The sequence below is a fragment of the Pleurodeles waltl genome, chromosome 5 (assembly GCF_031143425.1).
Source record: "Pleurodeles waltl isolate 20211129_DDA chromosome 5, aPleWal1.hap1.20221129, whole genome shotgun sequence".
NCBI classification, from domain to species: Eukaryota; Metazoa; Chordata; class Amphibia; order Caudata; family Salamandridae; genus Pleurodeles; species Pleurodeles waltl.
In genome coordinates, this window is record NC_090444.1 from 1,342,289,701 (window position 1) to 1,342,302,901 (window position 13,201).

The 13,201-nt window shown below is 45.5% G+C and overlaps 1 long non-coding RNA gene across 1 annotated transcript in view; it reads left to right on the plus strand.

Moving 5' to 3' along the window:
• The first annotated feature begins 3,504 nt into the window (after positions 1-3,504).
• LOC138296460 (uncharacterized) overlaps positions 3,505-13,201 on the plus strand; it is a 141,843-nt gene continuing 132,146 nt past the window's right edge. Inside the window, exon 1 of the long non-coding RNA XR_011203835.1 lies at positions 3,505-3,889. This is a non-coding gene — a long non-coding RNA (uncharacterized lncRNA). The remainder of the gene's footprint in view (positions 3,890-13,201) is intronic.

The window sequence follows — 13,201 nt, forward strand, 5'->3', positions numbered from 1 at the left end:
GTTTACAGGTGGATCCTCGTAAGGCTGAAGCGATTCGTCAAGCCCCAACTCCTCAAAATCCCACGGAAGTCCGCAGCTTCTTAGGAATGGCCACATATTGTGGGAGGTTCATACCACAGCTTGCCACCATGTCAGAGCCTCTTCGACAACTCACTAAAGGACAACGCCGCTGGGAGTGGACTCCCGACGCTCACAAGGCGTTCGAAGACATTAAGGCAGCGTTGTTGGATAGTTCAACCATGGCTTATTTTCACCCTGGTAGGCAGACAGAAGTGGTGGTGGATGCGAGCCCTGTGGGGCTTGGGGCTGTTCTTCTTCAAGAGCGAAGACATCAAGAGTGGATTCCTGTTGCCTGTGCCAGCCGGGCTTTGTCGGCGGTTGAAACACGATATGCGCAGATTGAGCGTGCATCTCTCGCGATTCGGTGGGCATGCCGGCATTTTCATCTGTATCTGTACGGACATGAGTTTCAAGTAGTAACTGATCACAAGCCTTTAGTCTCTTTGTTTGCGGGTAGCCCACGTCTCGCACCTCTGAGGATTGAACAATGGACTGTTCTACTTCAGCCTTATCGGTTTACTGTCATTTATCGACCTGGGGCAAACAATCCGGCAGATTATCTGTCTCGCCATCCGTCTCCTAAGGTACTGGATTCTCACCAAGAACAAGATGAAGAAAGCACTGAGGTTTTTGTCCGCATGGTCGTGCAGTCGGCATATCCCAAGGCCATTCTCATAACTGACATTCTGAACGCTACCAAGGATGATGTGGTACTGAGTCAGGTGAAGGAGGCGTTGAATTATAAGAAATGGAAACACTTTCTAGAAAAAAACAAATGCATCCAGTTCAGACCAGAAGACGGCCATGCAGGGCATATGGAAGGTGCGTGATGAGTTGTCCACAGATAATGCCGGACTGGTCCTGAGGGGAAGAATTGTACTTCCTCAGTGTCTGTTGTCTAGGGTGATCGAATTGGCTCATCAAGGTGCTGCCAAAACAAAAGCCAGATTACGTGCCAAAGTGTGGTTCCCGGGGATGGACAGCCAAGTTGATGAAATGGTGGGGAAGTGTCACTCCTGTATCATCACATCGGCGGAACCGCCAAGTTGCCTGGTGGTGACCGAACCAGCCACTTTGAAACCGTGGACAAAGGTGAGCATGGATTTTGGGAGTTTTCTGGATGGAAGGCTGACTGTCGTCTTGATAGATTCCTATACCAAATTCCCTGTGGTTGAGGTCATAGCCTCTACGGCATTTGAAAATGTGCAGCCAGTTTTTCAGAAGACTTTTGCATTGTTTGGGCTACCCGATGAAATCAGGACAGACAATGGGCCTCCATTCCAGGGGCAAGAGTTTCGTTCGTATCTTGATGGGTTGGCTATTTGGCATCGCAAGATCATGCTGTATTGGCCTCAGGCGAATGGTGACGTTGAAAGATTTATGCGAACTTTAAATAGGGCTCTCAGGATTGGAGTTGAGCAAAGGGAGGAAAGTGAGCAGTGCCTGCAACAGTTTTTGAGTGCATACCGTCAAACAACGCATAGCACCACTGGGTGTGCACCCTCCGTTTTGATGTTCAAGGTGTCTCCACATGACTGTATCCCAGCTGGTCCAAGGTGGAAACCACCTGTGTTGGATGTGAATGTCACTCAGAGACGACGGGAAATCACCAATCAGAAAGCTAGTGGAAAACGAAGAGCCAAATATCGAGACTTTCGAGAAGGTGATCGAGTGGTAGTGAAAAATCGGAGAGGAGGAGGAAAATTCAGGACTGCATTTGAACCTGAAGTCTGGGAAGTTATCAGTGTACAAGGAGCCATGATAACAGCGGCCAGAGGAAGACGGAGAGTGACACGAAATGTGTCACATTTTCGTAAAGCTGGTGTTGTTATCCCGGCAGAAGAAGAAAGTGAGATGGAGGCCGTCATAAGCGGCTCACCGAATAGACCTGGAGAGACTGTGAGTGTCCCGGGGCCAGTGTTGGGTGAGCAAGCCATCCAGTGTGATGCTCCTGGGCATGGGGGTTTACGCACCAGAAATGCAAGGTACGGTTTACGCCCCAATCCTGCCCCCAGCAGCCAGCTGAAAGATTTTGGGGGTTATTCAAACTTTGGAGGAGGTGTTAATCCGTCCCAAAAGTGACGGAAAAGTGACGGATTTACCACCAGCCGTATTACGAGTCCATTATATCCTATGGAACTCGTAATACGGCTGGTGGTATATCTGTCACTTTACCGCCACTTTTGGGACGGATTAACACTCCTCCAAAGTTAGAATAACCCCCTTTGTCTGTAAAGCAGGCTGTGGGTGAACCGTGTTTCATTAACATTTTCTGTGACTGAACTTTGATGACGACTGATATCGATGGCATGAAGAGGTATCCGGTGGTCAAAGTGAACAGTGTTATTGTATGGGACAATGGGTTTTCCTTGAGTTTCTATTATTTAGTTAGGTTGTTCCTTCTTTTATTTTCCCTAGCACCTTCACCCCTGTTGGGGTTTGTAGGGTAACGTTTGCTTGGGTGGTGTAAGTTTACAAATTCTTGTCTGTGTGAAGTAAAACATGGGAGGGATGTAGAGAGCGTTAGGAGAGCCACTCGGGGTCTCTTCTAATATGTAGCGTGCTCTGCGTTTCCGGGAGGGGCGCAGAGCGCGAGTATAAATAAAGTCGGAACTGCGATGACGCAGTTCCTCGTGTGCTCGCATGCAAGCATGGTGTCCCGTCTCTTCATTTGGTGCGCTCGAAGGCCAGCGTTACAGTATGTACAAATAAGGGCTAAAAATACAGGCTTTAGGTTATAGTGCTTAGTTTTTCACCAGCCATCATAAGAAAACCAGGCAGGTGATAATCCTATATGCATAGCCTTCCTTTTTGGAAATGCATTATCTCACTGTGGCATCAAAAGTATTTAACAAATAAAAGGAATAGACAGAGTGGGAAAGCAGGAGTTTCTTGAACCAGTGGAAAAACAGAAAGCCTTATTAACGTGTAAATGCTTTTAAAGTCCTTTGAAATGCTCAGATGAGGCTCAGATAAGGCACCAGCCACTGCCCACACGGCCCACAGCAGCTCAAACTTTGTGTGTGTGTCCCGAAGCTGCATCGGCCTGGGTTGAGACAAACCAGGGGGAAGGCTAAAGCCCTTTTAGCCATATGGGCGTGGCCCTCCTGAGTGTACCTTATGAAATACTGTTGAGCACAGTCTTTAGGAAAACCTGTACGATCGTTTCAATGAGGCAGGGTGACAAAGCGGTTCCGCCGTCCGTACCTAGGTGTCTCTGCGGAGCTCCACAGGGACATCTAGTAACAGCCACTGGTATTGCATCCATTTGTCTACAGCGCATTTGGGCATCCGGTGTGTCCAGGCTCACCAATCGCAGATGGAATTGCGGGCTACCGCCTGTCAAAAAACCGTCCAAACCACCCCGGAACTGTATCTCTCATACCCTGGAAACATATGTTCTACATTCCCGGAAGTGTTTGACAGCCGCTCGTAGGTCGGTATTCCAGGAGGCGTGCTTTACACGTTTGCAGCTGTGATGCGCGTCATTACTAGTATCTGACATTCAAGAAAAGCTATAGGCGAGTCATGACAACGTTGAGGAGAGGACATAAGCAATGAGGCAGAGCAAAACGTGCATTTTAAGGTGCATCAGAGATGGAGCCAACTGCAGCATCAAAGGAACACCCATGATCTACGGAGGCTGAGACTGTGCCAAGTCAGTGTCCAATGGGAAGAACACAGACCTAACAACAGAAAAGTAAATACAATTAACGAATTCCACCCTCCCCAGATCCTCTTAATTCTTCGTTGACCAAATAGATGAAGTACCACCTGAGCTTCAAAGGGACGTCTTGTGGTACTACACCCATAATCAGATTTAAAGATGGTTCGTATTTATTTGCCTTGAAGGTGTCAAAAAGGAAAACTATTCGTACTGATTGCTTATTAACGAAATGTATATACGAAAGTGATCATTTTTTTTCTCTGAAGGCTAGTAAAATGGCATAGTCCCCGAATGCTCAATACACACCAACTAATGTACTATAATTATAATTGCATACTTATTGTAAGAAAGAAGCATGCACATAGAACTCAACAAACCAATATTATTGATTCTTAAAAATAGATGCATTATAAACTCGGGTGCACTAGGTTTATTGCCCTCAGAAGACTAACAGCTGGTTTGCCCTGCCGAAATTCAATCTTACCGCCACACATGTTATATACCCTTAACAGTGGCTGCATGAACCACTGATCTGTTTTAATATGATAGGATCTTGTGTCAGTATAGACGTGGATCGCTGCAACTAATGAGTACGCTCAATTGAGCAGTCTTCCAGTATTCAAGCCTGTGATCTGCAAATTGGAGAGTGTTGTGGAGAAGACATAAATCTACTCAGAAGAGTGACAGCTTATTGGTCCTGCAGAAATTCAGTCTCCCTCTACTCGTATTATGTTGCAGTTTGTACGTGCTTGTGCATAGTCCTGGTTTGTGTTTTTTTTAATTGTGACAGAAAGTGACATCGCTAACAGCCAATTGTGTATTGAAGTTTCAGAAAAACTGAGAGGACCACTGCGATTATATGTAGTTGTGAAAATAGAGCCATAACAATCAAGTCCTGGACAAGAGAGTTTGGAGGAGGCATGATGTTTGTATGCTGACCACATGAAAGTCACCTGTGGTTTGGCACCATTTCTATCCAGTCAAATAGATGCCATCAGCCTTGATTCAGATAGGAGACCTCTGATATTTAAAGCAGGAAATTATTCTTTTTGAGGGGTCTTCTTTCCATAACCACCTGCATTTTAATGAAAGTTAACACAGATTGTTTTTCATCTCACTCTTATCTATTTCGGAAATGTTTGAGTCCAGTACACTTAATCCAACAGCCAGGCTCCACAAATCCTGTGCCTCATTTAAAAGCGTTAGTGCTGCGCTAGCGATACGTCAAAGTCACTTGCGTTGCATGAATACAGGTTACAGTGCTATGGATGCGCCTTATTTACAATACGGCGCACCATGGTGTCGGCTCCCAGGGATGCTTCAGAAATACTGACACACCCGAGGGAAGGATACTGCAATGCATCCTGCCAAAAAGTGTCTCATTACTGAAGGTGGGCTTAGAACTAGCACAACTTCATCAGTGCGCCAACAACACAGGTTTTCTTTTATTTTGCAGTTTTATATAGAGCAAACTCGACCTGAGGGTATTGTTGTGCTTTACATGAGCACCAGTTATGTTACACTTGGACACATTCATTTTGGTAGGCACAAGGGAGATTAAAGGTCTCTTCTACAAAGAAATGGTGCACCGTGGCACTGCGACAAATTTTGCAGCACCGCATCACTTCAGAAATGCAGGGATGCACCATTTTTAGTACAATACAGCGCACTCCTGTGTTTTCCCCAGCACTGGTGCTAAAATTAGCTGCCTAGCGCCAACAGGGCACCCTTGTACTATGTCAAAGGTGCTCGAGTTGTAGGGAATGATTCTTAATGTGCAGGAAGGTGTCCCTTCCTGCATATAAAAAAACAATAATAGCAATTTGTTACTTCTGTGTGTGCTTCAGAATGCCTCATCATTGCACTTTAATTCCTTGACTATAAAGCATATTCCACAGCAGCTCACGCTTTGTGCAAGAAGGTAGCCCTTCCTGCACAGAAATAATGATGCCTGTAGCGCAGGCACCCATTTACAATAGTGCAAGGGTGCCGGCGTTGGGGCTATGAAGCACACAGTGCGGCAGCACAAGGAGAGAGCAGAAATGCTTCCTGTCTGTGTAAATATGGAGCATTTCTGCCTTTCACGCAAGGCAGCAAGTTGCCTTGCTGCATTGTGTGAAGAATAGTACATTTACCCTTTGTGTGCAAAGTAAATGTAGTGCCTTTTAAAATATTTTGCATATGGGCACTGTCATTTTGTGTACACCACTGTCTTGTGCTAACCTACACTGGAGGATATGAAGGATGCATACACTCTGCCTGTTTTGCAACAGACTAGGAGAAAAAGTACCCATTTCTAAACCAATATGCTGCAATAATCACACTAACAATTTTACATGATTTATTTATATATGTATTCACAGTAGTTGCCTCTTCTGTTTTATTTTTTATTTTTATTTTTTTTAATTAAAGGCACCTAACTTTATATTTCTACCAATCTGAGATGCATATGCTGTAAATGAAAAAGAACACTCTCTCTCGTGAGTATTTTTGGAATCTATTGGCTTTACTAATGGTTTTAGCAATTCTGTACAACGTCACCGATGCTGTGCAGCATGACTAAAGAAGAAACAAATAAAACATTTTTTGTTTCCACTTTAGCCATGCTGCACAGCTTTGGGATGCCGTACATTTAAGCCAGTATGCCCCAAAGGTGAGACCTACTGGTTTTGCAAATGTTTGTTTTAATAAATGGTTTGCGCCTGACCACTATTTGTGGAGAAGTGGAAATTGAGTTCATTCAAGAGATGATAGATAATCCAGACCTATACATTTATACAGAATATGTTTTTCTGTTGTTTTTACACATCAGTAGCCTGGGCGTGGGATTAGGGTTCTAGGTTGCAGTGTCTTGGTCTTTGAACTGTTCGTGCCCTTCCTCAGGGTCAGAGGGGGATTAGGCTACATAGAAAATTAAATGTAATTATTTGCTTGCCAGTGGTTCTGGAAGGCAAGTATGGCCGCGTCAGTCGTAACATTTAAAGCTTTTGCTTGATTTGAAACTCACTCTTCCCAAATCCTAATGATAAAAACTCATTTTAAGTCAGATTTACTAAGATTTTGCATCAGGGCTGTTATCACTTCTGTGGCAGAGCCCTGCCACAATATCATTTTAGAGATTTACTAAACCATGCAAAGCTACTTTGCGTGGTTTAGTAAATAGAAAGTAATGCAACACAGTTCATAGCACTGCCTTGCATTACTTTGCATCAGGGATGTGTTCCAAGGGTGGTGCGTGGGCATTCCCATGCATCCACTCATGGATTTTGACCCAGTCCCATATTTATTAAGGTGAGTAAACCTGAGATTGCTCCAAAATGCTACATGTAGGAAAGTGCCTCTTTTCACATGGTTACCCCCCACTTCCTGCCTGGTTTCTGGTTCAGTTTCAACAGAAAGTGCACTGAGTATGTGCTAAATAGGTCCCCAGTGATAGATCTCTTTCTCCAAAATCTACACAGTCGTTTTTACAATTGGCAAACCCTTTAGTTGCCCCTGTAAGTCACTAGTAAAAGGTACACGTGGTATGTAGGCCATGGGGCACTAAGGAACGCCCCTGAGGGCTGCAGCACAGACTGTGCCACCCTCAAGGGCCCTCTCACCAACTGCACACAGTGCTGCAATTGCAGACAGTGGCCAGATTTACAAGAAACTGGTACAGTGTGGTGCTCCACCAAAATCATCAGCGCCATGGTGCACCATTTTTTAAACGCAGGGCTTCGCCGATTCACAAGAATATGGCACAGCTCTGCCTTTTGCCTAGCGCCAGTTCTAAATTAAGTTTCCTGCGCCAATACAGGCATCCTTACACCATAGTGCAACAGTGTCGAGTTGAGGGGAGTGATTGTTTATGTGCAGGAAGGTATCCCGTTCTGCACATAAACAATCTACAATGGCGATGTGGTACTTTTATGTGTGCTGCATAATGCAGCACACATAGAAGTACCAAAGCATCATTTTTGAATGCTTGTTTATGGGCAGGAATGGACACCTTCCTGCCCATAAACAATCATCCATGGCATTTTGCTTCTTCTATGTGTGCTGCAGAACGCAGCACACATAGGAAAAGCAAAAAAACAAGGAGGAATTTAAATATTTCTCCTGGTTTTGCCATGCTAGGGACACCATAGTGGTGTCATTCGTTTTTGGTGCTGCCACAGATTTATGATTTCTCGTAAAACTGGGGCAGCGTCAAAAGCAATGGGTGTTGCGATGGAACGCCCATTGCAACACCCATTGCACGCCCCTTTGATGCAGAAAACCGCGTCAGAGGGGCCTATATTTACAAGGAGGCGTAACACCACAAAAAGTGACGTTACACGTCCTTGTAAATATGGAGCAGTAGTTAGTGCCACTGGACCGTCGCAAAGAGTGATGCTTAGTTGGCGGTAGCGCCTTGTAAATCAGGCCCTGTGTGTCTTGGTGCAGAGATAAAATGAAAACATGACATGGCCCACAGCCTGTGTTCCATGTCCCCTAACACTGCATGAAATATATGTAAGTCATCCCTCTTGCAGGCCTTACGGCCCTAAGGCAGGGTACATTATATTAAATGTGTGGGCACAGCTTCACGAGCAGCTATGCCCAGGTTTGTCTTTGTCAATTCTCAGACATAGCAAGCAACCATTGAAGACATTTTAAGTACATGTGCTGGACACTGGTCATTACGAGTCCCCCAGTTACATGATTGATGGCTTCACTGAAGATAGGGATATTTGGTAGCAAACATCTCGTATTAATGTATTAATAAATCCTCACTGAATCCAGTGATGGATTTATTAATACATACACATAGAGGGCACCTTAGATTTGGCCACTGAAAGCGTACCAGCCCCTAGCTTGGCCACTGACTGGTGCAAACCAGTGCAGCCACCTTAGACAGTGTCCTGGCCCCCTGAAGTGAGAGCCAGTGCTCTTGAGGGCTTAGGACAAAATGTTGAGGTGATAACTCCTCGTCAAGGCAGGATGGATATTCCAGGGCGGGGAGCTTCAAAGGCCTTGCCGCCTTTGAAATGCGACCCATACTTCTCCAAATGGGAGAGAAGGCCGACCCCAAGTTCCTAAACCCAATTTTGGTGGCAGGACTGGTGGGAAAATTAGTTAAATGAGGAGAAGTGCCCACTTAATGCCAGTTCCACCCCTAAGATGGACGAGCTGAAGTGGACACGACTTTTTACATTCCTCCATCTTGTTTGGAAGGAATTAGGCCAATATGGTTAGGGCTATCTCCCCTTCCCAGTGGAAGTGGTCATCAGGGTGTAGTCACCCTAAAGGTGAGTAGCCCATTGGCTACCACCTGGCACCCCTGAAAACACCCATAAATTCAGTATTTAGGTGGCACCCCAAACCCTAGAACTCAAATTCCTGATGACTAAAAAGAGTCGGACACGTCAGCGTCACATCAGCAGTGAAGACTGCAGAAACCCAGGTCCAAATTTAATAAAAGTTAGCGCCGCCTTTGCAACACTTTTTTTTATGCAAAAGCAGAGGCAACCCAGCGTCATATTTAGATAGTGTCACTAGAGCTGTCCAGCGACACTTTTAGTTAGTGTCATTTTTTAGGAGCGCCTCCTCACCTTGCATTGTTTAACAACAATGATATACAAGGTAGACGTACCCTCCTAAAAAATGACACTAGCACCAAATCTACAAGCCAACGGTATAATGACGCAGGCCTAGGATTGGGCCGAAAAAATGACGTTAACGTCTAGTGAGCTCAGGCGTTAAAATGAAGCCCTGCCACAAGTACATAAGGAAAACAAACACACAGAAGGAGCCCTGGCAAACAACTGGACAATATAGACCTATTACTGCTACAGCTTGGCACCCGGAGAAGACAACAGCGACAACTTCATGTGCCACCGGCACCACCACAACAAACTCAACCACCACCATTGCAGCCACAAAGGCGTTGCAGAAGGATGGAGAGAATATTCCATACACATGCATCCATCTTTTGCCTCAGGGACGAAGAGGTCATTAGACTGTACCGTCTCAAGTGAAAGTCCATTGTACGGTTGCTCCACCACATTGCTCCTGACATCACAGCAAAAGTGGAAAGTCCTTCACCCATACCACCCATGACCAAAATCCTAGCTGTCCTCCATAAGCTGGCCTCTGGATAATTTCAGTCCACTGCAGCACACTCAATTAATGTGCAGCCAATTGTGAACCATCGTGGAATATTGAACAATATTCTTGCTAAATATCCAGGCAGCGTGCATGATGCCTTTATCTTCAGACACGGAACAATAAATCAACGCTTCCAGGATGGACAATATGGCAATGTCCTACTCCTAGGTAGTACAGGATACTCTTAATAATACAGACAACACCCTAAACATGTGGTACAAACAATACATACACCACACTACACACACATGGACAGGGAAGCACAGATGTTTGGACTACCAGCACATATGCCACATGCTTCACTACACCGCATTCACTGCACATCACCCTCACATTCGGCCACATGTGCAAGTTCTTTGCACCACCAGGCTGACACTTGTAATGATGTACTGGTGGAGCAATGTCCCCTCTGCATTCAAAAGCTGAAGTCAAGCCACTACATGTGTCCACATGGTTATTACAAAATATGGATCCTTCACACATAACACTTACCATAGAATAGCTCAGCTATGTGTATTAAATTGGCCATTCCACTGTCGAGCAACTCACATATTGGCACAGCCCAACATTTGCCATGCTGGTGAAACCTGAGGCAGCTCCAACAATGCCACCCTAGTGGTGGCATCACCATTTACATATCATCAAAAATACCTGATATTCTTATAGTGTTAAGCATTCCCATGTGTGGTGCACAGTGTAGCACACATTGAAATCGGACATCGCCATCATTTATAGATCATGTGTAGGCATGGACACCTCACAGCACACCAACAATCATACCTGTAAATCCCACATTTCCCTACCTTGATAAAAGGGTGCCTACAGTGGACTGCGGCAGCTAAACTACTGCCAGTGCACTGGTAGAGGCCTAAAACACATAAAGGCATATTTATACTCTGCGCCGAATTTGCATCATTTTTTTGATGTGATAGTGTCAAAGTATTAGAGTTTGTACCATTTTTTTGGATGCGTGAACCAACCTTGTTTCAATGAGTTGCAAGGTAGGCGTTCCCATCCAAAACATTGACACTATCCCTAGAGCGCCATATTTATCCCTCGTGCTAAAATGACGGACAGGTGGGAAGCGGACCCAAATAATGGCATTAAGCTTGCTTAGCGCCATTATTTAACGCTGGGGTCAGACCAGGCGTTAGGGGACCTGTGGACCCATTTCCTTGGTCTAACACCATGGAATGGGTCCACAGGTGCCCACCCCAAGCCTCAGGAACACCCACACCAGAGGGACACCAGAGGATGGAGGACCCCATCCCAGGTAAGTAGGGTAAGTATAGGTAAATGTATATATATTTTAAATTAAAGTGCCATTGTGGCCCAACTTGGGGCCCCCGCTTGGCAGAGGGTGCAATGGCCATGCCCAGGGGACACTGGTCCCCTGCGCTGGCCATTGGGGTGGTGAGCGGAGACATGTTGTATGGATGGTTTTGTGTCAGAAAATGATTAGAGTCATCTTTTTTTACTCTAACCAGCCTAACGTCATTTTTTGTCATTTTTTGGTGCAAAACCCCCTTCTCCCAGACCGCCAGCCCCACCCGGCTAAAGTCATTTACTTTTTACGCCAGCCCACCCTTTGCACCGGCTTGCACTGTTCCATAAATATGGTTCCCGGTTGGTGCTCTGGAATGGGGCATGCTGGTGCTAAACTTTTTGGTGCCAAACTGCGTTAGTGCAGTTTTGCACCAAAAACTGTAAATATGCCCCTGAGTGTTTTATTTTATGTAAGTGCTGTGTGACTACAGTTGTATTGCATGAGCTTTGCATGTCTCCTAGAGAAGCCTTGGCTGCTCATCCACAGCTACCTCTAGAGAGCCTGGCTTCTAGACACTACAGTACACTACTACTGAGACCATTGAGTCTGTATGTTTCCCCTAAGAATCTAGAGCCATAGTTAACGCATATGCGCCTGCATTTTGTAGACATCACATGCATTTGATGACTTAATGATTTGTTCTTGTTTATTAGATATAGGCGGGGTTAAGGGACAGTAACCTGTGTAGGTCCATAGTAGCATGATAAGGCAGACTAAAGAAAGCTGCTTTCTAATACGTCAAACAGGAAGCCTCCTCAAAAATACCCAAGAACAAGAAATCTACTTTTCAAAGCTCAAAGACCAGGGACTAAAGTTTAAATACACTCACCGTCGGGTCCCGGCGTGTTCAACACCTAACACACTGCACATGAGGCTCCAGTTGTGCCTCGTTTGTGCCGCAAGTTAGTAGTTATCAGTGAGACCTCATCAGCTCACCTCCATCAGGCCTGGGCTGGTCTCACCCCTGCAACTCCAGCAGTGCCAGGATTGGCTGAATCAGGGGCTGCCAACACTCATTTGGAGCCTTGGGGGCTGTGGTAGCAATCCGCTAGGCTCCTACATTGCAGACCCTGGAGAGGGATCAAGTGCACATGTCTGGCTGGTCGGAGCAAGGCACCTGTCCAAACCGACATGCGCACTTCATCTCAAGGAGGCCTGGCAGCTGCTAATAAATAAGCAGGCTTCGTCCTTGGCTCAAAGCAAGTGAAGGCTCTCCCCCCCCACCCCCATGTAACTTCTTTGCCCGGGAATGCCGCAATGCCGCACACAGCGACCAAAAAAAACAATGGAATGAATCAACAGTTTTATTAAATTTTTTAATGTGGCAAACAAACGGGGGTGATGCTCCCGCGCCCTGATAAAGAAATTGCCACTGAAGATTTGTTGGGCAAGTGTGAGAGAATAGTACAGTGGCAAGATCAAAAGCCTTAAAGAGATACTCCACTTTTTAAGCTGTCTTCGATTGTCATTCAGAAGTATACTCAAGTAATTGAGCATTCAAGAGCATTACAAAAGGGAATGTCCAGTCGCAATTACAGATCTGTAACGATGTTCTGTTCTATAACAGGCCTTTTCTAAACATTTCAGCTAGAAATTTTGCAATAATAACCTCAGTCACCTCCATGGGATCCAAAACCCTCATCAAGCACCAACAAAGCCAACATTTCCATTCACACCTATACCCTTATCTTGTTCCTGGATCCCAAAATTAATTGAGTAGGTCTTAAGCCTCTCCAGAAAGTTCTATGAATCTTTCTGATTTCCTGAAATCTTCCAAACTAAAAAACTAAACACTGATGCCAGTGCTGGATTTATTAAAAAAAAACACACAGAGGGCATCTAAGATGCCCCCTGTATTTTACCCAGTTCATCAGTGCAGGACTGACTGGTCTGTGCCAGCTGCCACTGAGGCGAGTTTCTGACCGCATGGGGTGAGAGCCTTTGTGCTGTCTGGGGCCAGAAACAAAGCCTGCACTGGGTGGAGGTGCTGCACACCTCCCCCTGCAGGAACTATT